The 27,446-nt window shown below is 37.4% G+C and overlaps 1 protein-coding gene across 21 annotated transcripts in view; it reads right to left on the bottom strand.

Moving 5' to 3' along the window:
- akap13 (A-kinase anchoring protein 13) overlaps positions 1–21,440 on the bottom strand; it is a 149,017-nt gene extending 127,577 nt beyond the window's left edge. For 18 of the 21 annotated variants that reach the window (XM_079809941.1, XM_079809948.1, XM_079809949.1 and 15 more), the window contains exon 1: positions 21,064–21,440. The gene's annotated coding sequence lies outside the window, so the exon portion shown is untranslated. The remainder of the gene's footprint in view (positions 1–21,063) is intronic. The other 3 variants (XM_079809943.1, XM_079809951.1, XM_079809950.1) reach the window with 1 other exon arrangement.
- Positions 21,441–27,446: the final 6,006 nt, after the last annotated feature.

Below are 27,446 nucleotides of genomic sequence, written 5' to 3'. Positions count from 1 at the left end.
CCGCAAGCTAACACCACACTTGTGTGTAACCAGAGAACGAGACGTTCCCAAGAATTAGCGAAACACTGGCCAGTCCGAAGGGAAAATATTATGGCTTCCAACAAAGACTTCTAACAAACACAACAGCTGACAACGAGAGATAAGAGCAGAATAAATACAAAATGGGAGCTTTTTTAAAAATGACAACATATTTAAGATTCTGTCAGAGGTTATGCACAGCCTCTCAGGTTTAGTTCAAACAAAAGATCATCGGCTTTGGCTTGAGTGTGTGTGTGTGTGTGAGTGTGTGAGTGTGTGAGTGTGTGAGTGTGTGAGTGTGTGTGTGTGTGTGTGTGTGTGTGTGTGTGTGTGTGTGTGTGTGTGTGTGTGTGTGTGTGTGTGTGTGTGTGTGTGTGTGTGTGTGTGTGTGTGTGTGTGTGGACAGAATCAAGGGGGAGGAGGACTTCATGGAGTTTGAAGTTTAACCGGTAGATTGTTTTACGGCCCCCCTCCACGGGTCAGTGCAAGAGCGGCTGGCCTCCCACTAAACACAAAGCAGCTCCAAAGAGACGAGATGGAGATCAGGCAGTCAAAATGGTGAACAGACAACTGAAGGACTGTGGTCAGGTCGAGATGGTGAACCTTTTTCTGCAAAACTTGACAGGTTTGCATTTGATACAAAGGTTAGGGCTGCTGCAGGACTCCAATTATAGGTAGCTGATAACACGTTATGGAGTGACTTGCAATTTATCTAAAACTATTTTAAACTACATTTTGCTAATTATTTTATAATTATTGTGCATGTCATCATATTATTTGAGAGATTAAATGTGTACTTTGCAAAAAAGGAATAAAAAAATGCATCTTTAATATGGAGTTAACCAATAAATGCCCCCATTTGTTTTTTTTTAAAGAACAGCAGCAAACAATGCAAACAATTACATCACTGCGAAAAACAACAGTGTTAACAGTAGGGGTGTAACGGTACATCTATTCATCCCCAACAGTCATGGAGCGGATGTCACGGTCCGGTGCATGCAGTCAGAAGACGAATACATTCAGTCACAGTCTATGCGCACTCCAATCCAGAAGGGGGTGCTCACAGTAGTATCCATTGAAAGGCTTGCATACTCAACTGTGCGCAAAGTTTTATTTTTCATTTTTCTATTTATTTTGTACTTTTATAACATGAGATGCTTTTCCGTTTTGTATCTGCTTGTGACCAAAAACCTTTTGTTTTTTATCAGCCCTGCTTAAATATACGAGCTATGCAAGAGTGCATTCTGTTTACTGCTTAGTGCTTAAAGGAGTCCCCCCTGATGGCAAAACTATAATTTGCACTACGGTCGGTTCAAAAGAAAAGAGAAGAAACCTAGAATTGTGGATATGTTGCTTTTTCCTTTAACACTTTAGTTTAGGGTCCAATTAACTCAAATCCAGGGTCCAATCCACTATGAACGAGTTGCTTATTCGCATGCATATTACTAGGATATTGGCTGTTTATTAGTACTTATAAAACACATATTAATGCCTTTTCTGCATGACCATATTCTACATCCCTTAATCCTACCCCATACCTAAACTTAACAACCTTACTAACTAAAGCCACGTTTCCACCGCAGAAACTTTGCCCAGGAACTAGGGACTTTGGGGTGGTACTCTGTGTGTTTCGACCGCAGGGACTAGAGTCTACATGAAGTTCCGGGTAAAAATTTCCCCCTCAGACAGTCCCCGTTCGTGAGATAGTACTTTTTCAAAGTTCAGGAACTTTCAGGGGTTGGGCTTGGGCGCTGAACATGCTGATTGGTTGAGATCACGCAGAATTTTAATTGGTTGACTCCACAGAGCATTTTATTTCAACCACCAAGTCTGTTGCAGTGCGTGCAGTAAGAGTTGTTTGCTATTCGAATCAACAATGGAGTTTAAGAAATACGACCGATGGACTGACGATGAGGTTCAGGCTTTATTAACTTATTTGCGGAGGACGAAATCCAGTGGGAAATGGAGAGTCACCAGACTAATTTGCCTAATATTCACAGTACTTTAGACCGCAATGGAAACGCAGACAGCAACAGGTCTGGGGGGAAAAAAGTTCCTGGGACAAATTGTTCCAGGTAATTTCGGTGGAAACGTGTCTTAAGCAGTAATTAGATGTTTAATGAAGCAAAATTCATAGTTAATTGCGAGAATTGGAGCCTAAACTAAAGTGTGACCATTTTTCCTATTGTACCGAACTATTGACCCCAAAACTGAGGTACATATCGAGCTGTGACTTCTGTGTACCTACAGCTGTTTCTGTACCTTTACCTACGACTTCTGTAGCTATTCATTTTTAAGGGTTCAATTCATAGAACTTTTTTCATAGACTATTTTGACCTCAAAACAACACTGAATAAACACATGGCATAAATAATCATACAAATATTCATGAATCATATACAAACAAACAGTTCTGGATATCAATCATAATTATCAGTTGTGAAAAAGCAAGACATCTAGACACAAAGAACAGCTGAAGACTCCATTGCCTAAATCTAAATCTGGCTAAAAAGAACAAAAACATCTGGCTGAATTGTCAGAACTCAGATTTTTGTGGCCCAAATATTAAAACTTCAAAAAGCTGGCGAACACTAGGAAGCAAGCAATAAGTATATCCTGCAAACTCTTGATATCCAAATAAAAATATAAAGTAATCAATCAGTTATTCAAAGAAGCAGCAGACATCCAAACGTTCAAGCTGTTAGTATAACCCAAATGATGGTCCCTCCTGCAGCTTTTTCGAACTTTTCCATTCCCTGTAGAGGTTAGACTGGGTGACTGTTTAACCATCATCCATCTTTGAACAGTGAAAGCCAAAGCTCAGAGTAAGGGCATGCTTCCACCTCTCCAAGGGTAGCTCTAATTAGCTTGATATATAGCGGGCCTGAAAAACTCTTTCTGTCTGAACACATTCAACTATCTCAGCTAGCAACCGACTTTTCAACATCCCCGATTCCAGCACAAGATTTCACTTAGCAGCCACCAACTGTGACAAATAGGAAAACTTTAAAAGGAATACCTTTACCATGGATTCAAGCAACTTGCAACGAGCAAAGACAAATGCAACTGCCATCCTTAACTCTACAACTCTCGTTAACATGAACAACTGAGACAGATAAGGAAGTAAACAACTAAAAAAAAAAGTACCACAGTCAGTTGAAACTGAAAGGTGGGGCTCTTGTGTAATGGAGAAAGGGCCTTTGTGTAGCAACTATCAGCCAATTAAAAGCCAACAATGCTTTTTACCAAGTCCACGAGGTGAGCGTTTAGAGATGGGGCTTAGTACGCCATTGTTAGTAAACAGGCCCTCTCGGAGTGCACAATAACGCCAAACCAGCACCACCCAAAACTCACAGGGTCGATGAACTTCAATAATACGCAAGCCTCAACATGCAAAAACAGAACACACTGCACTTACAGTCTTAATTTTATTACCATTACTCATAATGAACTTCAGATTGTACCATCATTGACTAAAATGCAGGCTGACAAAAACACTCACTTGCGTGAGTTTAAAAAGTTCAGCAACCCTTGATGGCACATGCCCAGAAGAGGAGATGGGTCAATACTGCATGTTTGTACACAATCTGGCAAACTTTTAAGGACAGAGCTGCAAACAATTATATCGAACTACCACAGCATTCTTGTCTGGTGTTCGTGGCTTTTAAAGAGAGCATTCCACTGCTTCCTGCTAGTTCTCACTGGTGTCTACATTAAGATGAGAAGGTTCCCTAGATAGACGGGTGTGCTGTCAAGATAAAGGAAAAGCAAATGGGACATCTGCCGAAAAGGCAAGATGGGATCTTAAAGGAATAGATTGATTTTTTATTCAAATTACAAAGAATGTGGACTAAAGGCCCCAATATACTCATGGCAATGTTCTTTTTAGTTCTTCGCTTGGGGGTAAAACGAAGTTCAAAATATGTGACCAGCGATTAGTGAACATCTGACGCCACCCACATAGCTGAGAGCAGCAATTTGAAGAATATGTAAATATGTGCTGCATGCTTTCCTCTCAATAACAAAGCATTTTTTATAAATCATTAGAAAAGCATCTGATCACAATGTTGGATATGTTTGTTTGCACGAGCTCTGCAATTCGGCACTCTAGTAAAGTCTCGTCATGTTTATTTATATAGCACTTTATTCAATAGATTGCTTAAAATCAAGCAGCTTTACCGTATTAAACATGCAAAACAGTGTCTAGTTTCATCCAAAGTACAACTTCATTTTCTACTATAAAGCAGCTCTCCAGTGTGTTCATGTTTTCACTCGCGGACGTCTGACATTGACGTACTCAACAGAAGAAATGAACCAGAGGAGATTTTCGTGTGAAAGAAGGCGGAGACTCTGCACACACCTACCAACGTAATAGCCATGGCCCAAAAGTAGTACAAAGGCATTTACCATCTGTAGTGAACTTTTCCGGAAAGTTATCGGGGCCTTAAAGCTTTCAAGCTTTAAAAAAGGATGTAAAAGCACCATAAGTCTTCTTAAGTCATACTTTTTTTGTTAATGTTACCCTAATCAGGGTTCCCACTCTTTTTCAGCAACCATTTTCCAGTACTTTTCCAGGACATTTTCAATTTTACTACGGCAGGAATAAAAGACAAGGATCATGCCAAATATTGCTTTCTAAGTCTTTAAAAGCCGTACAGTTTATTGCCATTGCTTAACAATCCAGCATTTTTCAATATGAGCTCTTAATCATACGTTATGACTATGGAAGCTTGTTTACACCACAGAATAGAAAGAAAAGGTAATTGTGACTTTTTAGTCAGAATAGCGAGATTTCTCGCAGTTGCGAGTTTACATTTGTGATATAAACGCGAAAATTGTCGCAAATCTTTTTTCCTCAGAATTGGACTTTAAATTGCAATTGCAAGTTATAGATCTCACAATTCTGAGAAAAGAAGTCAGAAAGTCAGCAAGATATAAACTCGCAACTGCGCAAAAAAGTCAATTGTTAAGAAAAAGTCAGAATTGCGAGTTTATATCACGCAATTCTGACTTTATAACACAGAAATGTGACTTTATATAAAAATTATGTGATTAGGTAGCAACTTACGAGTTAACATTCGCTGCATACATTTGAGCAGTTATAGCATTAGCTAACGGCTGCAAGTGGCAACACAAGACTTAACATCATTATTAAAAATACTACTCACAAATATCAAACTCAGCATTCCTGAACATGTGCTTTCTGCAACTAGCGCTAATTGTTTGGGCCAGCGATAAACTCTTTATACTCGGCTAAAGAAATAACTTTTTTTTTTTAAAGAATTTTCCCAGACAACAACAAGATTTTCCAGGACATTTTACATTTTCTCTAATTTTCCAGGACTGGAAAATTTGTCATCAATTTTCCAGGTTTTCAAGGTTTTCCAGGATGAGTGGGAACCCTGCTAATGTTAAACACTGCGACCAGACTGAGTCAGCGAACATGAGAAAAGAATCATTCCTACCAATGTAGGAATGTATCTTTAAATATATCAAACTAGCTACTTTTATGATTATTTTATGGTTCTTTTGCATACCATTGCATTTGCACGGGAGTGACCAGCATTGTCTTTTCTCCTTTTCTGTTCTATGAAAGAACAAAAGAAAGTGATCCAGGTTTGTAACAAGATGAGGGCAAATAAACAATGGCATTTTTTTTTTTTGGTGAATTATACCTTTAAATGTTCCTAGAAAAACTGACATATTGAGAATATAAGGACTTTAAAAACAGGGGAAACTATCCTGACGTGTGCTGGTGGAAATTTGGAGCTTAATGGTATGTTGGAAGATTACTTATTTATTAGCGGCAGACACTGATTCTTCGTCTTGCTGTAACCAGACAGACGGTTCAAGGCCACAGAGAGCTTCATTTGACGAACCTCTGACAGGATGATTCCACAAGGGGGATGTGACCCACAGAAGATTCCGGACAGGCCGTTAAAATGCAAAACTAAGCCATGCCTTCCGCTTCCGTGCCGTACCCAAAGGAAGACTAAGTGCAGAGGTCTGCTTTATCAATCTAACCTGACTGAAGCATTGATTCAATGATTTATTCATTGGTTTCCCATACTGCTTAACATGCAAGTGTTTTCTGACCTAAAAACACTCAAATGGATTCACACATTCACACAACCAAAACTCAAGTTAAGTCATCTGAATCATGGGTCATATGAATGTGACGTCAGGGTAATATTGATGCTTTAATATGCCAAGCAAAGTCCACCAATGTCAATATTTGTTTTCTGGTTCTTAGGGAGGCACATTTTCAAACATAATTTGCATTATGTAATGTACTAGTGTACTATTTCCAAGCGGCAACCTCCCGCAGTTTCTCTTGAAGCCAATACGGAAGTGAGTTACACTGCAATTCATCGACTGGCCACTAGAAGGGAGCAGAATCTCATTGAGCTCCATGTTAAAATGGCCAACTTTACAGCAGAAAAAAAAAAACATGTTTACAGCCTGGTACAAGTTGTGGTTTTGGTCTATACGGCTAATTTTGCCCTTCATGACAACTGTGAGGGGGGTGAATTTTTTTATAACTCATTCGTTTACATTATATAAAGCTTTAAATTCCTGCATAATTAAGGGCGTGGCCACTTTGAGTGACAGGTGGATAGCCATTTATCTGCTGTCTGTTAGTCATCGCGTCACCTCAGCTCCACCCACGTCCCGCCTCTTTGCCCATTTTCTATTATCCGGGAGTGACGTATGATGACGCACTGACAAGATGGCAACGGCCAGCTCGTCCCTACTTTGTGCTTCAAAACGCCTCTTCAGAATCCTATGGGTGACGTCAAGGACACTACGTCCATATTCTTTTACAGTCTATGACCATTTCACATTTAAACACATTTCAGTGAATCCTGTTGTCATACAAAATGCATAAAATGACCAGGACTGTATTTGGGTTTGTTGATGCGAGTCATGTGACATGATATTTTCACGGTCACACAAGATAAAAATTAATATAAATAGTATTGTCATCATTTAAAATGCAGTAAACGGTTAAACAATTATTTGTCGTACATGGACCTGGTGAAATAAAAACTGCTTTTGTCTTTCGATTTTTTTTTAATCATTTTTGAGCCAAACCTCAAAATTGTCTTATGGTGTGACCGTCTCAAGCATGGTTCAATAATTTACAACTTATATAAATTAAAAAGAAAAACATACAAATGTTAATAAATACCTCAGGCATAATTTTACAAGTGTCTATTTTAGTAAAATAGACTATAAAACTATTTATTTTTCATCCATATATTTATAAAAGCGTAGGAAATTGATATGCAAGCAAACAACGTCATTCTCGCATGGAGAAGAGCGACACAGTAAACAACAGTGGACGACATACAGCAGATCTTGTTGTTGCTTCTCGGCATGTGGCAACCAATCAATGTTCTGCAGTGAGTTCTGCGGTGTGCTAGGTACCCCAACAGAAGGGTGCCAAATCAGTGGTACGTATTAGAGGGCTGCATTGGGATTGAGTCCCGCCGGGTCCCGCGGGACCCAACGTAAATCTCGCGGGAGCGGGCGGTTTGAATTTTGCTGCGGGCGGGAATGGGCGGCTAAAAAAAACACAGCGGGAATCGGCGGGATAGGGAGGTTGCCTAACGACATGATGGAGAAGATGTCAATAGATGATGTAGAAAAGAACCTCAAACAAGGTATTTACAGCACAAAAGCTAAGCAAGGAAAGTCTGACATTTGGAGAAGTTTCTCAATTGTTTTGGTAGGCAAAATCATGCGGTATAACGTTATATGTATCCACATATTGCGCAGCTGGCAAATACATAGCTACTTGATCATACCTCACCAAAAACGCTCAGCACTCCCTGCAGGTCAAGTTGACTGTTTGGTGTTTTTGACAAACAATACATAGAAGTTTAGTGAGTGGAAATGGATTGTTTCTAAATGTCCGTTTGCTATTTTGTGTTCACATTACGTTCTGTTGAAGCATGTTTTCTCAGGTTTCCTTTCAGTCGGTCACGTCCGACGTACATCGGAACTGACCGACGAATTGGGATCTGTTTTTTGTTTCTCAATCTGTTTTTCTGTTTTCTGTTTTGCAAAGCAGTCTAATTTTATGTGCAAAGTTTTTGATAAAAACGAAATTATATTTGAATGTATTTGTCTTTTTTCTTTTTTTTTTACATGCAGGCCAGGGAAACGAAACAAACAACCCCATGAATCTCTTTAATAATATCAATACAAATACATGTTTTTTTTCCCTGCGGGATGGGAGAAGACACAAAATCAATGCATCTCTATTATTGTGCGGGAATAAATTCTTAGAGTTTTGCGGGTGCGGGCGGGAGTGGACATACATATTGCGGGAGCGGGCGGGAGTGTAACACATACGTTGCGGGAGCGGGCGGTAATGGTCAGAAATTCGGCGGGTGCGGGCGGGAGCGGGATGAAGAAAACGGTCCTGCGCAGGGCTCTAGTACGTATATGGTTAGAAATTAGGGTACCATTCACAACTTCTGACGGCAAAAATTGTGCACCTTACCAAACTGTACAACTCAGTGGAAACAAGCCATAATAGGTTACAGATTACAAGTTACCCTATTTAAAATGTAATAAAAGTGTAAGTAACTATTTTAATTACTTTATTAAAGTAATGTAACTGATTACATTTGATTACTTTTTGATTACTTTTCTCATTTCTAATCGTTAACATTTTCATAAGTAACTGAATTAAATTACACATTTTTTCTGTAATTAAATTACGTAACTTCGTTACATGTAACTAGTTACTCCCCAAGACTGCATAGGACACAATTCAGTAAAAATGTTCAAAAACATTGAAAGAATTGACAAAGTTAGTGACCCTTTATATATTATCTCAAACATCAGACTTCACACTATATAACAATATGCATTTTTCTTCAAAAGGGGTGTTTTACTACTATTTTTTTATTACTTATTTGTCAACTACCCATTTCACAAAAGCATCTAAGCTTGGTGCCAAACTGGTTTCTCCAATCCATTTATGATAACAATGCATTTGCATTTGAAAGAAATTTCTGATCTTCTGATTACATTTGGAAAATCAGAAAATGTCAACATTCGAAGTGATGTCAAAACCAATATTACAGTACAGAACGAAAAAGTGACATTTGCACAATTTTAGAAAGTACATTTTAGGGAAGTAATTCAGAACAAGGAATTCATAAAAGTTGAAGTGTTTTCACAATAGAGCATAACACCTTTTATAATGCAAATACAGCCCAAAATCCTAAATTCTAATGTGAATATCTAGAGTTTCATAAATGTACAGCAAAGCAGTCTGATCAAAGTACATGAATATTTAGGCTTCCCAGAAGGAAGTGGCCTGCTGCATTGTGAGTCAAGGGGACCATAAAACAAGCCTCATTAAAGGCAATTTTCAACACATATTCAGTAAGATAAAGAAGATAAAATCTTCCCAGACCGAAACCCACACCCAAAGACTAAATATAGTCATTTTACAGTACGAAATCTCCAAACGTACATTCCACTAAGCTGAGGACAATGTTGAAAATCTTGGAGAGATTAAGCCAGCGGATGAAAAAAAAATGATAAAAATGTTCAATCTTTTCTTCATTAAAATACTTCAGACTCGAACATGGACATTCCGACTGACGACAATGAACAAAGAAAAACAGAAACAAATGGCCACTCACTCAACGCTTGCCTCAAAGACAAAAAAGGCAATAATAAAACTATCAAGACTGACATTTGTTTACAATCTCATTCCTTATCCGGAATCTGAACCTTGTTGGATGCTTTATGAATAAGCAGCTAAAAGGCATTCTGTGCGATTTAACAAGTTCAACATCCACAATGAATATTGAAAATTACTTGATAATGAAAAAAAGAAAGACCTAAGGCGTGGATTTGCGTATCACCATCATGATAACCATCAATGTTCCCAGTAGACGTTGCTATTCCAATTCGTGATAATCTGTCCAGCCACCGTAACCAACTGTATAAATGAGCCAGAAAGTAGCAGGAATGGCAGCAAGAGGCTGCAAAGTGCTAGAGTCCTCACAGGAAACCGGCCAGACGCACATCACCATTAAAACTGCAGATGTGTGCTCTTATAAAGAGGTGTATGTTTGCACGAGGAACACTAGGCCCTGCCTGCACAAGAGGTTACCGACGGTCACATCCAGCCGCACAGCTGATGTCCCAGTTTCACTGTAGACACATAAGATCTATTGTTCCAATGCATATAGCTGGCTGGCTACATCTAACATGGGGAATTGAGCAGAGCTGAGAGGTTTCAATTTTAGAGCTGATTTGGTTGAAATTACTCTTCAGAACTTATACAAAAAGAAACAGCATTTGCAACCAGTTTCAATTCCATATTGTGGTGCGTTTCTGATTGGCGCCAATATGATCGCTTCAGTTCAAGTTTCCACTCACTAGAATCTTGAGATATATATTTATATATATAATATAAATATAAATATTATATTAATTATATTATATTATATTATATTATATTATATTATATTATATTATATTATATTATATTATATTATATATTATATTATATTATATTATATTATATTATATTATATTATATTATATTATATTATATTATATTATATTATATTATATTATATTATATTATATTATATTATTATATATACAAGTGTCCTTTATAAGTTCCTGGACCAGTTATAAGTCGCACAGGTATATTTGTGGCAACAGCCAAAAATACATTGTATGGGTCAAAGATGAACATTTTTCTTTTATGCCAAAAATCAATAGGATTTTAAGTAAAGATCATGTTGCATGAAGATATTTTGTACATTTCCTACCATAAATATATCAAACATTTATTATTATTATTAGTAATATGCGTTGCTAAGGACATCATTTGGACAATTTTAAAGGCAATTTTTAGACTTTTTTTGCACCCTCAGATTCCAGATTTTCAAATAGTTGCATCTCGGCCAAATATTGTCCTATCCTAACAAACCATACATCAATGGAAATTTATTTATTCAGCTTTCAGATGATGTATACAACTCAATTTCAAAAATTTGGCCCGTATGACTGGTTTAATGGTCCAGGGTTACATTTGTTTTCATGCTGATATCTGGAGAAAAATGACACTCTTTGTGTGGTATTGATTAACTATATTTAAAAATATAAATTACATACAGGAGCGTTTTTGATGCCTTATCTTGAATTTTGGGGACATTTTAGCATTTTGATAGACTCAATCACGCAGTGAACGCATACACTCTAAATGCGTATGCACACTAGATTACACGTAGTGTACTCTCTGGATGTGAGGGACATACTCGATAAAGTCAGATCGCACATTGTTAAAACAACAATTACGATATTAATCGCAGAAAATATATATAAATCTCACACCCCTACATCATGAAAAGCGCTCAACAAATAAATTTGCCTCGACAATTACGATGGCTAAATAGTTATTTGGCTATTAACTTTATCTTCTACCCAAGGTGACGTCAGCGAAATTGCCTTTTCAGAGTAAGAACAGAGTTAGATTCAGACAAAAACATTGTGTTTGGAATAATGTGCTCTAAGGAATCATGAAGAAAAAAAAAAGACTAGGAACATGTGTATTACGAAAGTAAATAAGGTAAAAATAAGGTAAAATTGAGTTCAAGTTGTCTTTAACAATGACATTTGTGCAAGTAAACCAATTCCGCAAAACTCAGCGTGCACTGACGACCTCAGGGTAGATAAAAGATAAAAGATATGACGTCACACAGAAAGGGGAGAGCCAGGTCACTTGGCAGGTGTACGACAACAAAGAGAAGAGCCTCGCTAATAGTCTTTGAAAGCACGTACACGCACGCAGTCTTAGAGAAAACACAACGTGCTTCCTGCACATGTCAGGCACCCTCAGATTGACACTAATGAGGCACTTTCAATATTTGGTTACAGCTGACAGACCAACTAGTTCTTCTTTGCTGAGAAATTACATAATGCCTTTACTGTAGTATAACACAGTGCTCTTGTTTAGATTTTCTTGAGCACAGAGAACTGTGGCAAAAACATTACTGGAAAAGTTGCATCACAAGTGTCTTTCTAGGGCTACTTTTAAAAGTTTTGTTTTGTTGAACACAAAAAAAAAAGCATTGCAGAGTAAAATTCGGGGGCCAACACACTCTGAAACATTCATGTGGTTTTCCACACAGCAAGAGAATCAGGACAAGGACGAAAACACTTTCCAAAACGTGAGTGTTTCTCTCCATAAACAAACTACTAAAACTACTTCTAAAACCAATCAATCAAACTTCATCTAGCTGACGATGTTCTTCATTCATTGTTCAAAGTGAAAACAGCATGATGTACATGCGATGCAGCAGTAAAAAGCAGCTCTTCCTCTAACAAACAAAATATCTGACATTTCTGGGCAAGCAATGGATGTTCATTGGAACGGTCTTGTTGTTTGAAAGCTACTCCAAACCAGTCGAGTCTGAGAGGCTGGACTTTCCTCAAGTATGTGCTGAATCAGAGAACACGGTCTGCCTGGCCACTTTTATGAAAAAGCAGGAGGCCCAGGAGACTTGTGTAATATCGGTTCGCTGATGGAAGCACTCAAAAACGGAGAATTAACCAAAAGATAGCAGGTTGACTACATTGAGAAAGACTGGATTTATATTACTCATATATCGATTCCACATCAACACAACCCTTAAAGGTCCCATGACATGAACATTTCACTTTATGAGGTTTTTTAACATTAATATGAGTTTCCCTAGCCTGTCTATGGTCCCCCAGTGGCTAGAAATGGGGTTGGGTGTAAACCAAGCCCTGGGTATCCTGCTCTGCCTTTGAGAAAATTAAAGCTCATATGGGCCAATCTGGAATCTTCCCTATATGTCGTCATACAGGGAAACGTGACCTCCCCTTTCTCTGCTTTGCCCGCCCAGAGAATTTGGAGAATTTGGAATTTTTTTGTTTATTTTTTACATTTTAATTCAGTCATAATGTCAACACAGGCTTTACAAACAGACTTTTACGACATGGATTCGACAGCACCGCTACACAAAGTGAGTAACAGTGTTCATTCATTTTTTATTTCTGATGTGTAGCTAATTATTCAATATCACACAGACTTTCTTTCGAAATCATTTAATACAGTTTATGCATCTTACTGATCAAGCCAGTGACTAAACGATCAACTTTGCATCGTTTCTGTTAGTAGCATGAAACAAATCTGTTGTTTAAATTGTGTTAAACTACAGAAAGCGATCAAAGAATACTCTCTTTATAATGGCTGAAGTTGTGAATCACACGTCGCGAGTGTATCTGCACACTTGTCCGAACTGCCGTTATATGAATGACGCTGTTATGCTGAACAACGAAGCTCTTACTGTATTCATATCGATGTCGTGTTTGCTGTTAGTTTGTGGTTAAAGCATTTTGTTAGAGAAATAGCTTTGCAATGACGAGATAACTGCATTCATGTGATAAACAGACTGTCTGTCTACTCAATGCTCATCACTGCAGCCTTTCATGTGATGGGAAAAGATCTAAAAAATAATGCTATTATCAATACCTTCACGATTCGTTAATCTCGACAGCTTTAATAGTAAAAAAACATAGTAAAAGTATTTGAGAGGGGTTCCACATGTAATGCGCATTTCAAATTCAAAGATGTCAGTCACAACAGTGGGCGTTTACACTGAAGTATCACAAAAGACACGCAAACTAGGGCTGTGCAATTAATTGAATTGAAGCCATTCAGGTCGTGACTCGTGCGCATATCATCCGCTGGAATTTAAAAACTTGGCGCGAGTAAAGATGGCAGAAGGAGGGCAGTTACAGCAGCATTTGGTGAGCAAAAAAGGCAAAACCAACTCCGTTGTCTGGGAACAGTTTGGCTTCGAGGAATCAGATGACGAGCAGAAACATGCTACGTGCAAGATTTGCTACAAGGTAGTGGCTGCAACGCAAGGGAACACCACGAATTTGTTTAACCACTTGAAAATTAAACACAGAGTGACCTATGACAATCTAATAAAGAAACAAAAACAGCAATCCACAACCATGAATCATTTTTATTTTGTCTTACATATTAGTTAACTTATTTGCTGTTAATTCTGGGGGCTGATGGTGAGCCAGCCATTAATATTCTGATCGAGTTACTAGCTGGAATTTGTTGAATATATTTTGCCAAAATGTTGCCTACTTGTTTTCAAGAGATTGTGGAAGTGCACTTTATTGTTGATCTTATTTATTTGTGGTTATCATTTTTACTTGAATACTTTTATACTTTGATTTGAATATATGTTATATTATTTATTTTAATAGTTCAAAAAGTACAACAAATGTTACAATTTCAATTTAAGAATTGTTGAAAGGTGTCTTTTTAATAAATGCAACACATTCCCAAAGTCATGTGAAATAATCGTGTTACATAATCGTGATTTCAATATTGACCAAAATAATCGTGATTATGATTTTTTCCATAATCGAGCAGCCCTAACGCAAACACCTTTAAAGGGTTAGTTCACCCAAAAATGAAAATTCTGTCATTATTTACTCACCCTCATGTCATTCCAAACCCGTAAGACCTTTGTTCATTTGTTTAGACCTTTGTTCATTTCCAGACGAGCGCGTGTGCAAATCGACCAGTGCGAGAGCAAGAGCACGCCCATCAACGAGCTTCGTTCGGCTTACGGAAGCCGTCAGCAGTGCTGTCATTTTGTTTTTAGACCATGAAATCAACAATGTCCCTAAAGAAGCGTGTTTCTGGTAGTGAGGGAAAGATGTTCAGCTTCCCAAATAACCCAGAGTTAAGGAAACAGTGGATGCAGTTTATTTTTCCAGGAGCAACAGAGCTGTGCAAGTGTGTTTGTTTGTTCCCGGTCATGAGTCGAAACCTGTGAGTGAAATTGCATCAAATGTCTGTGTTTTGTTGGCAGCTGGTGCGTAAGTGCATATGATGTCAACAACACGAACGTATAGTGAATCGAACGTTATCCAGCGATAATGCCATGATGTATTGTGTGTGTTCGCTCGTGACTCTTTAGCTCCGCCCACCGCACGCCTCCACGAGTTTGGCTGTTTTCGGAAAGAATCGGTACAGCGCATCTGTCTTTTATAAATATGATAAAACTAAAGACTCTTCTGAGATATGAACGATGCAATACTACTCTATAGGTACTCAAGATTAACATGAGACTGGCTGAAACTGTGTTTTATGTACCCTTTAAATTGATCAAAAGTGAATATATAAAGGATTCTGAAAAACTAAACCTATAACAATTTCCACAAAATTATCAAGCACCACAACTGTTTTCAACATTGATTATAGTGCTGTTAAATTGATTAATCGTATGTAATATAAATATACTGTATAATGTGTGTGTAGTTTTTTTATTTTATTGAATTTCTTGTGAAGCACTTCAGACCAATGTTTGTTGTTTTTAAACGTGCTATATAAATAAAGTTGATTGATTGAGATGAATTCATTGAAATAATACATTTCACAATATCACTGTTTTTACTGTACTGTACTGATCAAATAAAAGCAATTAGAGAGACAAATGAATAAGAGACTACTTTCAAAAAAATATTACCAACCCCAAACTTTTAAACGGTAATGTACATAGCATAAGCAGCTGCAACAACATACAATCTACGTGCGGATATTGTATGTCATTTCATAGGCCTCTGCTGCCTGGAAGGGCAAAGTACAGTGAGAGCTGGAGGCTCTTAAAATATTCAGTCTTGAATATGCAAAATCTGAAAGTGAATAGAACTTATCTTCAAAACAAACCCACCATGCACATACCTTAAAAACAGGGGAGCTAAATTGGAACCATCATGCAAAACCTCATTATGCCTTTTTTTGGTCAATGATGACCACCGACATAGATTAGATTATGAATGTTACTGTAGCGCAATCTTTCCTAAATGATCAATCCCCCAAGAATTCTAATCAGTCAACTCGGTACTGAACTACCAAAGAAGCTAAAACTGAATTCTCTGTAATGGGATACAGATGAACCCTCGTGGACTTCTTCTGGCAGTGGATTTATCTCCATAATCATTTGCGGACACTTTCACTGTTTGACAACTATGTTTTGATAAAGGCACAAGCTCGGAATTCGGAGGAAAAATAAAAACGTTGCCATTTATTTTTTATGCCATTACATTTTTAAGTGTGTGGTTCATTAAGGTGGCAAATACCTTTAGAGTAACGAGGGAATCAAAAAATATGCAAGGTTATTCTATTTTTTATCTGGCCCGCAGAAGCAATATTTCCACAAGCAATTCCAAAAGGAGCAAACATACAAGATACAAAAACCTTTAAATCAGTTGTCCTTAACTGGTGAGTACTAGCCTCGTACATTTCAATTGTACAGAGAGTCTGGCCACTCTCCATAGACAAGCCTTTACTTCCATGAAGGCGGGTACTCTGTTGAAGTTTAAAACTATTGGATTTGGATCTGCCCAGAGCCACTCTGGATCTGCCATAACCAATCGCTAACGTTTGGTCTTGATGTATGTCATGCGCCGTTCGCCTCTGTTTCTCACATGGAAGTCCGTAAAAATAAATGTGCAGATTGTGCACGCCACCTCAGTGATAAAACCTAAAACTTGTGCATTCGGATTGTGATTTATTCACGGTGGAGGGGAGAGTTTTGTGATCAGGAATGCGCTGCTCACGTGGTCCGTAACATGATTGTATGCTGTAAATAAAATATCATCTGCTTGGTACGATAAGAATAAATGCTGCCGTAAATAAAGGCCCAATTCAAATGTTTACGTGCTTTTCTTCTTTTTACTTTTTGAGCGGTGATGAAATATATTGCTCTTGTAAATACTTGCCAGCATTTAAAGTAGGGATGGGCAACAGTGGTCGAGTAATCGAGTACTCGAACGTGACAGCGATCATCGATCATGAGAACGATGATCGCCCTGACTTAAAAAAAATATATTTGTCTCTTTTTTTATTGGTTATTGCGTCATTTTGTGCAGTACCGGAGGTCTGATTGGTTAGCGTTATACAGCACGCCTCCAGACCGCGGCGAAATAAAGTGAAACTGAGGCATGCACTGCGTGATGTCTGGAATCACTGTGATCATTAAATGGTTAGTGCAAGATGCGCCAATCTGTCATAGCCTACATAGCATTATAATTAGAACACGATGGAAATAGAATGCTGTAAATTCTGTGTGCTTCCCCATGTATCAGCTGATCCATAGAGAAACTAGCGAGAACACTCAGACTAGCGCGTGAAGTTCATGTGTGCATTTGCGTCCTTTTCTGCAGATGCACGTTGTAAGATTACTTGTATGTTGTCTATATCTGATTAATCTAATATAAGAAGCGTTTGGTTGAACTTAATAAGCTAGAAAAGCGCTGCCGTTATACCGGCTGTTGTTCATTCTCTTCGTTTTCAGCTCAAATGCATTAATGCTTGACATTATGGGTTAGAGACGGTCATATTCTTTTTAGATATAGGCTATTTATTTCTCAGAATCATTGATATTAGTAATGCAGCAGTGCTATACTGTTCTCATATTTTTTAAAAGTAGACCTAGTTTATTTAAAGTTGTTTTTCGTTATAAGTTCGAAAACGCGCAGTGATGTCTGTAAACACTTCGATCACGAAATTAAGTGCATGATGTGCAGAGTCAATCTGTCAAAGCATTATAATGAGAACACTATTTTAATAAAATGTTGTTTCTGTGTGCTTTCGTTGTCCGTATATGAGCGTTGTTAAGGGACAAGCGCATTCAAAATGTTCCGTTTCAAACCCTTCGCCTGTAAAATCTAGCACGCTGAAGTTCACGTGCGCATTCACGTCCTTTTGTGTTGATTTATGTCGTAATAGGTTCATAATAATCTTCATATTAATATTGATATAGGGTGCGTTTGGTTGAGTTTATTAACCAGCTAGCAAGCTCTGCAGGGTGGTGTTATTTCACAGTTTCAGCTCAAAGGCAATGCTCGATATTACTGACTTGGTTATTTGAGACGGTCATTTTATAAAGATGTTTCTTTTTCAAAGACATTTATGCATCATAATCTAGCAGTTATTTTTTGCTTTATATGTTCATGTTTTCATATACCCGTTTTCATGTCACGTTTGTATTTGTCAACAACCATTTTCATAACAGTATTTTCATTATCTCAATGACGGACATGCCCCGCTCCCTGCACATGCCCCGCCCCCGAGTACTCGAGTACTCGTTTTTGAGACCTATCGATGATCGAAATGAGAAATTGACAAAAATGCCCAGCCCTAATTTAAAGAAATAAAAGTCTAGAAATGCATCCAAATTACAGCGAAGCGCAACCGCACGGTGCTCTGCAGGGGTATAAAAAGGATATAAACAGTGAATTTTGAAGTGATATATTCTTGAAAACTCAGAGATGTGGATTCGGACAGCAATTAAATCACCACACGACCTTGGTGTTTGTCTAAAACAGTAGGTCATTCGGCCGGGGATTTTTACGCGGGTGGTGGGAGACGGACAACAATAAAATCACTAACTAGCCCCTGTAAATTATAACAATATCTTCCGACCACATGAGAAACAGGGCTTCAGCCAACTCCTTCACCACTAACGGAGCGAGCTGGAAAATCAAACTTTTCCCGGGACACAACATCATGGCCACCAACAAAACTCAGCAAAGTTTGTTCTTTCTCCGGCTTTAACTTCTGGACATTCGGCAGCGGTGCCACAACAGAATGAATAGCTTTGCTCGCATCTTTCTCCGCCGCCATTACTGAACTACAACTCAAACTAGCGCATGACATCAACGTCATCATTGTCAGCCACTCCCTCTGTTCGCTGATTGGACCGGTAAAAATGTGTTCAGAGAAAACCTAAGAATATACCGCAGTCCCAGACGGAGTACTGAAGGAAAAGGAAAATTGAGCAGAAGTACGTAGGAGGGCGGAGCCAGGCTAGGTGAGTACCTGACAGCAAGGGAAAAAATAATGCAAATAATAAAATGCAAATATCATGTACAGTTAGGTCAAATAAATGGTCTTGTATTTCACTTTATTTCACTAATTTCACTCTGAAGTAAAAACCAATTGAGAAGCACTGCTTTAAATGAATAATAGAGGAAGGCCGGGAATAACAGACGAACCAATAACACAAAACACACCCTGGGAATTCCAAAGCTTCTAGCCATAAGAACAACAATCTGAGGACTGTGGAGTTATTTCCCATAAAATGCAATGGACAATTGTATGTTTAGTAATAGTGTTTACTTATGTTTACTATACTGCCTTTGATGAAGTCATTTTCAAAGGCTAGTTTCCTTCAACTCAGGAGGAATCACTAATACATTAACAACTAATGACAGTCAAGTCCCATCATCTGATGAGATGAATTTACATACAGATGCATGTAAATATCTTCATGCTTTGAATATGGCTCCTTTGAAGATAAAAGACTCGGGTTAAATGTTAACGCCATTTCTATCAGACTGCAGAATGATTAGAATAACAGCACTGAGTTCTGGTCTATTGACATAAACATGCCATATTGGTCAGGTGAGTTCAGATCAACATCAAAGGCGTGATCGTCCAAAAGACACCTGACACCCAATAGTTCAAATGCTTTTGTTTAACTTGTGTATTTAGTCTAATTATAAAATCATCTTTCTTTCAAGATCAGAACGGAGACAAAATAAAGTAAGAGACCAAAGAGAAAAGTAGAAAAACAAACATAACTCCAAAAAAAGTTCACATAAATTGCAATGAAATATTAAATTAAATAAATGCAATGAATGCATTAAAAATTGTAAAACAATATATATATATATAATTATACACACACATACATATATATATATATATAATATATAATATATACATACATATATACATACAAACATACATATATATATATATACATACATACACATACACACATATATATATAATATATACATATATACATTACATATATATGTATGTATATATATATATATATTATACATACATACATACATACATACACATACACATATATATATGACTGTCAAATCGATTAATCGCGATTAATCACATCCAACATAATTACATAATATGTGTGTATAATTATTATGTATATATAAATACACATGCATGCATTTTTTATTTATTTATATAATATAAGTTATATAAATACATTATATACATGCACATTTTTCTTAAATATGTACATGAGTGTGTATCTATATATACACATAATTATACACACTCACACACACATATATTATGTAAACACAAACTTTTATTTTGGATGTGATTAATCACGATTAATCGATTTTGACGGCACTAATATATATATATAGGCCTATATATATATAAAGTAACTGCAAAAAATAAATAAAAAATAAAAGTCCCTGCTGGAAAGCTGATAGTCGTGTTTTGGAACATGATAGTTTTATACTTGGTCCAAAACCACCAGCTGGTCATACCATCTTAAGTTAGTCAAGATAATTTTGGTAGCTGGTAGACCAGATAATGATGCATTTATTATGCTATATTATGATTGATTAATATAAAATATGTATATAGTATGGCTACGAAAATATGTATATAGTATGGATACGAAATATTGTGATTATTTACAGGCCATAACTAGATAAAGTCAATATTGTGTTTTCTAGAAATAAAAAAATAATACAGAACAATTCCGACTTTGCTTTAGACATCAATATAGCGACAAGTCAAAGCATCTTCGTTTATTCGGAATTATACTGCAAAAAAATGGAAATCGTCTACACCTTTTTCGGAATAAAAACATCATCTTAATCAGAAAAGTATGTTTAAATATGTCAAGCGTGGTCTAAAGACCAGCTCGAATCAACTAGAAACCAGCTCCCATGTTCCACACAGTTATAAGAAACCAGCTCCCATGTTCCACACAGTTATAAGCTGGATCTACCAGCAGGGGTTAGCATCTTGGTGAGGATAAGTTATTGTGATTCACATAAAACATAATTTGCACTCAAAGCAGAATCCTCAACAACCAGGTAACATCACATTGATTGCACAATAACTTTACAGCAGTCCTGGTAGGAAATTCAAGGGTATCTTACCTCGAACGCTGCAGTGCTCAAAGCGTGCTTCCCTCGTTCACTCTCATTCCCTTTAAACGCTCACAAAACACCATCCAACATCGTCTCCTACGAGTCTTTGGCTGGTTACCGCAAACACACCGAGATGTCCTTCTATTCCACTAGTTGTGCAATGAACGCAGCGAGACAAACTACCTCGTTACAATGTTACGCTGCAGCGTTTGACTGGAGTTTAAAAAAAAAAACCGTTCTAAAAAGCTTAAAAAACAAACCGCTTGTTACAACGCTGCAACTTTTATTCTACGCTGTTTATGTGACGAATGTAAAAAGTCTCAGCATGTAGAGACACAAATCACTTGTTACAGTGTAGCAACTTCTATTCTTCTAGTCCGCATGCCTCATAGGGCGGGACCAACAGTTAGTTGGAGCTATGAGCTGTCTCATACAAACCCAGCCTGTCGCGTGCTTGACTGTGTATGCATTCAATGAGCTTGAATAAAACATTTTGTTCAAACTCATTTATGGGTCTTGAAGTAGGTTACCGTATACGGATACTGATATTGTGGTGTATTCAAATTACACGAGTATAGTTAAAGACATGACTGTTGTGTTTAGTGTCTAATGTCACTTAAATGTTTTTTTTTTAATTCTTTTTTTTAATTTATTAATGCATATGTATAAGTGATGACTGTCTAAAAAGGCATATTGCTGAACGCCAATGAGATTTTTGTTCTGTTTCAGAATAAAATCCAAATGCCAAATTAAAATGTATACAATGAATTTGGCTGACCTCTTGTGGCCAGTCGAAATATTACAACTGTTATCATTATTTCATTCTGTCTGTCTCTGTCCATCCGTCCATCCATCCATCTATCCTTCCATCCATCCATCGGCTGTCTGTCTGTCTATCTGTCTGTACGTCCGTCCGTCAATCCATCCATCCATCCATCCATCCATCCATCCATCCATCCATCCATCCATCCATCCATCCATCCATCCATCCATCCATCCATCCATCCATCCATCGTCTGTCTGTCTATCGTCTGTCTATCTGTCTGTACGTCCGTCAATCCATCCATCCATCCATCCATCTATCGTCCATCCACCCGTCTGTTCATCCATCCATCTATCGTCTGTCTGTCTATCATCTGTCTATCCATCCATCTGTCCGTCTGTCCATCCATCCATCCATCCATCCATCCATCGTCTGTCTGTCTGTCTATCGTCTGTCTATCTGTCTGTCCGTCCGTCCGTCAATCCATCCATCCATCCATCCATCCATCGTCTGTCTGTCTATCGTCTGTCTATCTGTCTGTACGTCCGTCAATCCATCCATCCATCCATCCATCCATCCATCCATCTATCGTCCATCCACCCGTCTGTTCATCCATCCATCTATCGTCTGTCTGTCTATCATCTGTCTATCCATCCATCTGTCCGTCTGTCCATCCATCCATCCATCCATCCATCCATCCATCCATTCATCCATCGTCTGTCTGTCTGTCTATCGTCTGTCTATCTGTCTGTACGTCCGTCCCTCAATCCATCCATCCATCCATCCATCCATTGTCTGTCTGTCTATCTGTCTGTACGTCCGTCAATCCATCCATCCATCCATCCATCTATCGTCCATCCACCCGTCTGTTCATCCATCCATCCATCTATCGTCTGTCTGTCTATCATCTATCTATCCATCCATCTGTCCGTCTGTCCATCCATCCATCCATCCATCCATCCATCGCCTGTCTGTCTATCGTCTGACTGTCTGTCTGTACGTCCGTCCGTCCATCCATCCATCCATCCATCCATCCATCCATCCATCGTCTGTCTGTCTATCTGCCTGTACGTCCGTCAATCCATCCATCCATCCATCCATCCATCCATCCATCTATCGTCCATCCAGCCGTCTGTTCATCCATCCATCCATCTATCGTCTGTCTGTCTATCATCTGTCTATCCGTCCATCTGTCCGTCTGTCCATCCATCCATCCATCCATCCATCCATCGCCTGTCTGTCTATCGTCTGACTGTCTGTCTATACGTCCGTCCGTCCATCCATCCGTCTGTCTGTCTGTCCGTCCGTCCATCCATCCATCCATCCATCCATCCATCCATCCATCCATCCATCCATCTATCCATCGTCTGTCTCGTCTGTCTGTCTATCGTCTGTCTATCCGTCCATCCAACCATCCATCCATCATCTGTCTGTCTGTCTGTCCGTCCGTCCGTCCATCCATCCGTCCGTCCGTCCGTCCGTCCATCCATCTATCCATCTATCGTCTGTCTGTCTATCGTCTGTCTGTCTGTCTGTACGTCCGTCCTTCTATCTATCTATCTATCTATCTATCTATCTATCTATCTATCTATCTATCTATCTATCTATCTATCTATCTATCTATCTATCTATCTATCTATCTATCTATCTATCTATCTATCTATCTATCTATCTATCTATCTATCTATCTATCTATCTATCATCTATCTATCTATCTATCTATCTATCTATCTATCTATCTATCTATCTATCTATCTATCTATCTATCTATCTATCTATCTATCTATCATTCGTCTGTCTGGCTGTCTGTCTATCTTCCGTCTGTCCATCCATTATTTGTCTACATATCCTAAATTAAGATAAGACTAGATGAATTTATCAAACCATGTGGTGCTAATTTGGGCATTCTTTTAGTTGTGGAGTTCCAATAATCCCCCTCTTTATTTTCACACTTATTTCCTCTCCTTCCTCACAGTGCTGCAGCTCAGATGAAAGATTGAGACCCAAGACCCAAGAGTCTTCTCTGGTTTCACCGCTACCACGTGTCTGTGGTCTATCAAGGGCTGTGGTGCTTTCTTTGGGTTTAGAATGAATCAAGACTCATTTATTTCTTCTCACTCTCTGTAAGTCTGTATCTCAGTATCTCTGTATCTCTCTCTCTCTCTTCGGGGTTTGTCTTGGGTTAAATAAATAAGAGAGCATGAGGAACGCTTGCTCCGGTTCCTGTCATGCTGGGCTGCTCCAGAACACACTGATCTCAGAAACTCGCTGCCCAGAACAGACCCACAATATGTTTTTGAATGTTTGTGAACTTCTGGTGTTGCCAAGATGGTATATATATATATATATGTTTGTTTGTATAATTTGTATACCCCCAGTTGCATGTTTGAGCTGTTTTAGCTGAATGCATGCAACTAAAATATATCAGTGCCATTGTCTTGTCTTAAGATGCACACCAGTAATGTTTTTTTTTTCGAGGGCATGTTTATAAAAGAAATGTCCTAATTGAACTAAGGTCTAATTCTGGCTTAAATTAAGATCTGTCTGTGAAACCATGCAGGCCATGATGTATTATAATGTATAATAGCTTAAATAATGATTATTTTGGCTAACTGAAACTGGGACTTCTATATTAATATTACTGCAATATGGTTTTGTACATTGTCTATTTTTTCTTAGCTAGAAAGTTAAGATAATATAGGCCTACAAGTAAAACTATCAAATAATTTAAACTCAAATAAATATTTCATATCCACATAATTATTTATTCGGTAAGTGCAGGTAAAAATGTATTGGTGAATTTTACATTTTCATTGATAGAAACCATGCATTGCTGTGCAAATAAATAGGGAAATGGAAGAACAAATTCGTCCCAAAAGCAATTCTTTTGATATTGTGCATTATGCGTTTGTACATCAATGGAAATTATTATGTACAATTATCTGCTGTTTCCTATACATTATCAATTGCTTATGTCATGTTGATCAAAATGTATTATAATGGGTCTCTGTTGAATAGTCTCGCCCCACACAACATTTAGGCATTAATAGCACAAGTCTTTGTCTATGTCAAGCATATTTCTATACATTTCCATTAGAAGTTCACATGACAGTACAAACAGTAAAAGCGTAAATGTGAATCTTGTCCAGTCTCTTACAATCAAACTCCCACACACACTAAGGTGTACCCTACAATTTACAATAATTGTCATCAAAACTTTAGCCATAGTTTACATCAGAACATCCCTCCAGAGCATTGTCTTATATCTGTACACAATGACTCAAGGACTTGTCATTCTGATGGCATCTTTAATTTTGAGAGATGAACTAAGGATTTTGAGCAAGAGACTGGCTTTTGCAGGTAATCCAGTGTTTTTCTATTTGTACGAATTGTTTTGAGAAATGCACTTACTGTTTTGCAAATGTCGAGGATGATTCGAAAAATGTACCAAGGCGACTGAGAAAAACTGTAAAATAGGATGCAAAAAATGTATGAATTATTCATAGTTGTTCTCAATTGTTCTAGTTTTCATGGCTTTGAACACAGTTCTTCGGATATTTTGCAGATCTCACATGGATTCATTATTTAAATTAGGTTTGGGAGTTTTGTCCCAAATATACTGTAGGCCTATCAGGTATAAAAAAATATAAATAAATAAAAAATCATGCACACCTGTAGTATGACCTGTAGAGGACGCTGTTGACCTCAGAATATGATCGTTTTAGTATACAAAACATTCCAGCCATGCATCTCCCACCCCAATCATTTTTTTCTCTTTTTTTGTTAGAAAATGATGTAAGATTATTGATTTACCGGTATGTATAATATACACTTATAATAATAATAATAATAAATGTATTTCATTTAATTACTTTAAATTATTTAAATAATTTGTGTTTTTCCAAAGCAAAAAAACAAAAATAGAATAGAATAGAGTAGTTTGTCCAAAAAAACACCATGGTACATTTTTGTAAATGTAAAAATACTGTCACAACACTATTTTTAATGTAAATTTTAGTGTTTATGCAAAAATACAAATGTATGAGCTTTTTCACTTAAGACAGAAATATTTAAATATGTTTAGCCTATTAATTTATTGCTCAATCATTTGGTTTGTTTCAAACACAAAAGTGAGCAACAGAGCATCCCAATCTCCATCTCTCGTTTCCTGCTCTCATTTTGTATGACAAATGGCAGGCAGAGCTTCACTGTCACATCAATATTGCTGAATTATTTAGCTGTTAGAGGCAGCCCTCGCCATTACCATTCAGAAAAGATTTTACTCAGGCAAGTGAGATTTACCCTTTAAATGATCTTTTAAAACATCTGTCTCCAGAGCTGCTGCAGCGGCGATGACAGACGATCAATCTGATCCCCATGGGGGAATCATTTACATATGCATTTGTTTGTCTATAAAATGTTAATATGTACATGTAGGCGGTTTGCCTGTTATTATTTAGTGTGTTTTCACACCACAAATAAAGCAAAAGTAACAGGGTTTGAGTTATTAATGCTGTAAGGGAGGGTCCTTGGATCTGTGGCTGTGTGCGTATGTGACAAGATATATGTGCACTGCTGTAAGCATGGGGGAAGGCCTCTGTCTGATTAGCATTCAGTCCTTGCACAGACTGCATCAAGGAACTCCACGGCCAGCCTCTCTCACTCTCTCTCCCCCCCTTTTTCTGCATCATTCTCTTGGACCAGAACCCCTCAATACAAAACAAAAGGAACACCTTGTGTGATAAAGATTTCGGCAACAGGTAATTTTTTACATGTTCTAAGTTGCCAGAGCAAATGACTAGAGCAAAGAGATTCAAACAACTTAAGGAAAACAAATCAGTGTGCATGAAGGAATTGTAGATGTTATCTGCAGAATATTTATTAAAGAATCTTTTCTGTGGCATCCTGGTGCTTTTTTTCCTCCCCGAGAAATTGGTCTTTATGGGGTGAACACACCTGTAGCATGACTTCATAGATAGATGGTTGAAATGCACATTATAAAGTGTAATTCATTCAGCTGAATTTTTAGCATAATTTCTCCAGTCTTTAGTGTCACATGATCTTTCAAAAATCATTCATTTATTATTATTATTATCAATGTTGAAACAGCTACTTCTTTTACATTTTGTTTTTCAGGATTCTTTGATGAACAGAAAGTATTTTATTTTTATTTTTAATAGAAATCTTTGAAATATTATACATTTATTTATACTGTCATTTTTTGTAAATGTAATGCTTTCTTGCAGAATAAAAGTATTAATAATAAAAATAAAAAACGTTACTCGTACAACTCGTACAGTTGTATGTTTATATTGTGCAAAGTTTAAACAAATCTATATTTTCCATATACATATTTTTTTATACTGAAATCTTAAACATTTTATATACACTTAAATTTTCCCTCAGGCATATTTTTTTTAAAGCAGTATGGTTTTCACAGATTATAAATAATATTTCTCATTATTAATCTCTTTTTGATTTAAATGTGCAGTAAGAAATTTCTGAAAAAGTGGACCGAGCACTAAAATACATTTTTAGCCAATCAGCAGTAGGGGGCGTGTCCACCTTGCTGTTTTTTTGGGGTAGTTCATTAAACTGTTATAGATTTTTGAAAATTACCTTTCATGTA

Source organism: Gobio gobio (genome assembly GCF_949357685.1).
Source record: "Gobio gobio genome assembly, chromosome: 25".
NCBI classification, from domain to species: Eukaryota; Metazoa; Chordata; class Actinopteri; order Cypriniformes; family Gobionidae; genus Gobio; species Gobio gobio.
Note: the sequence above shows the minus strand (reverse complement) of the source record. Positions and strands in the feature narration are given on the sequence as shown.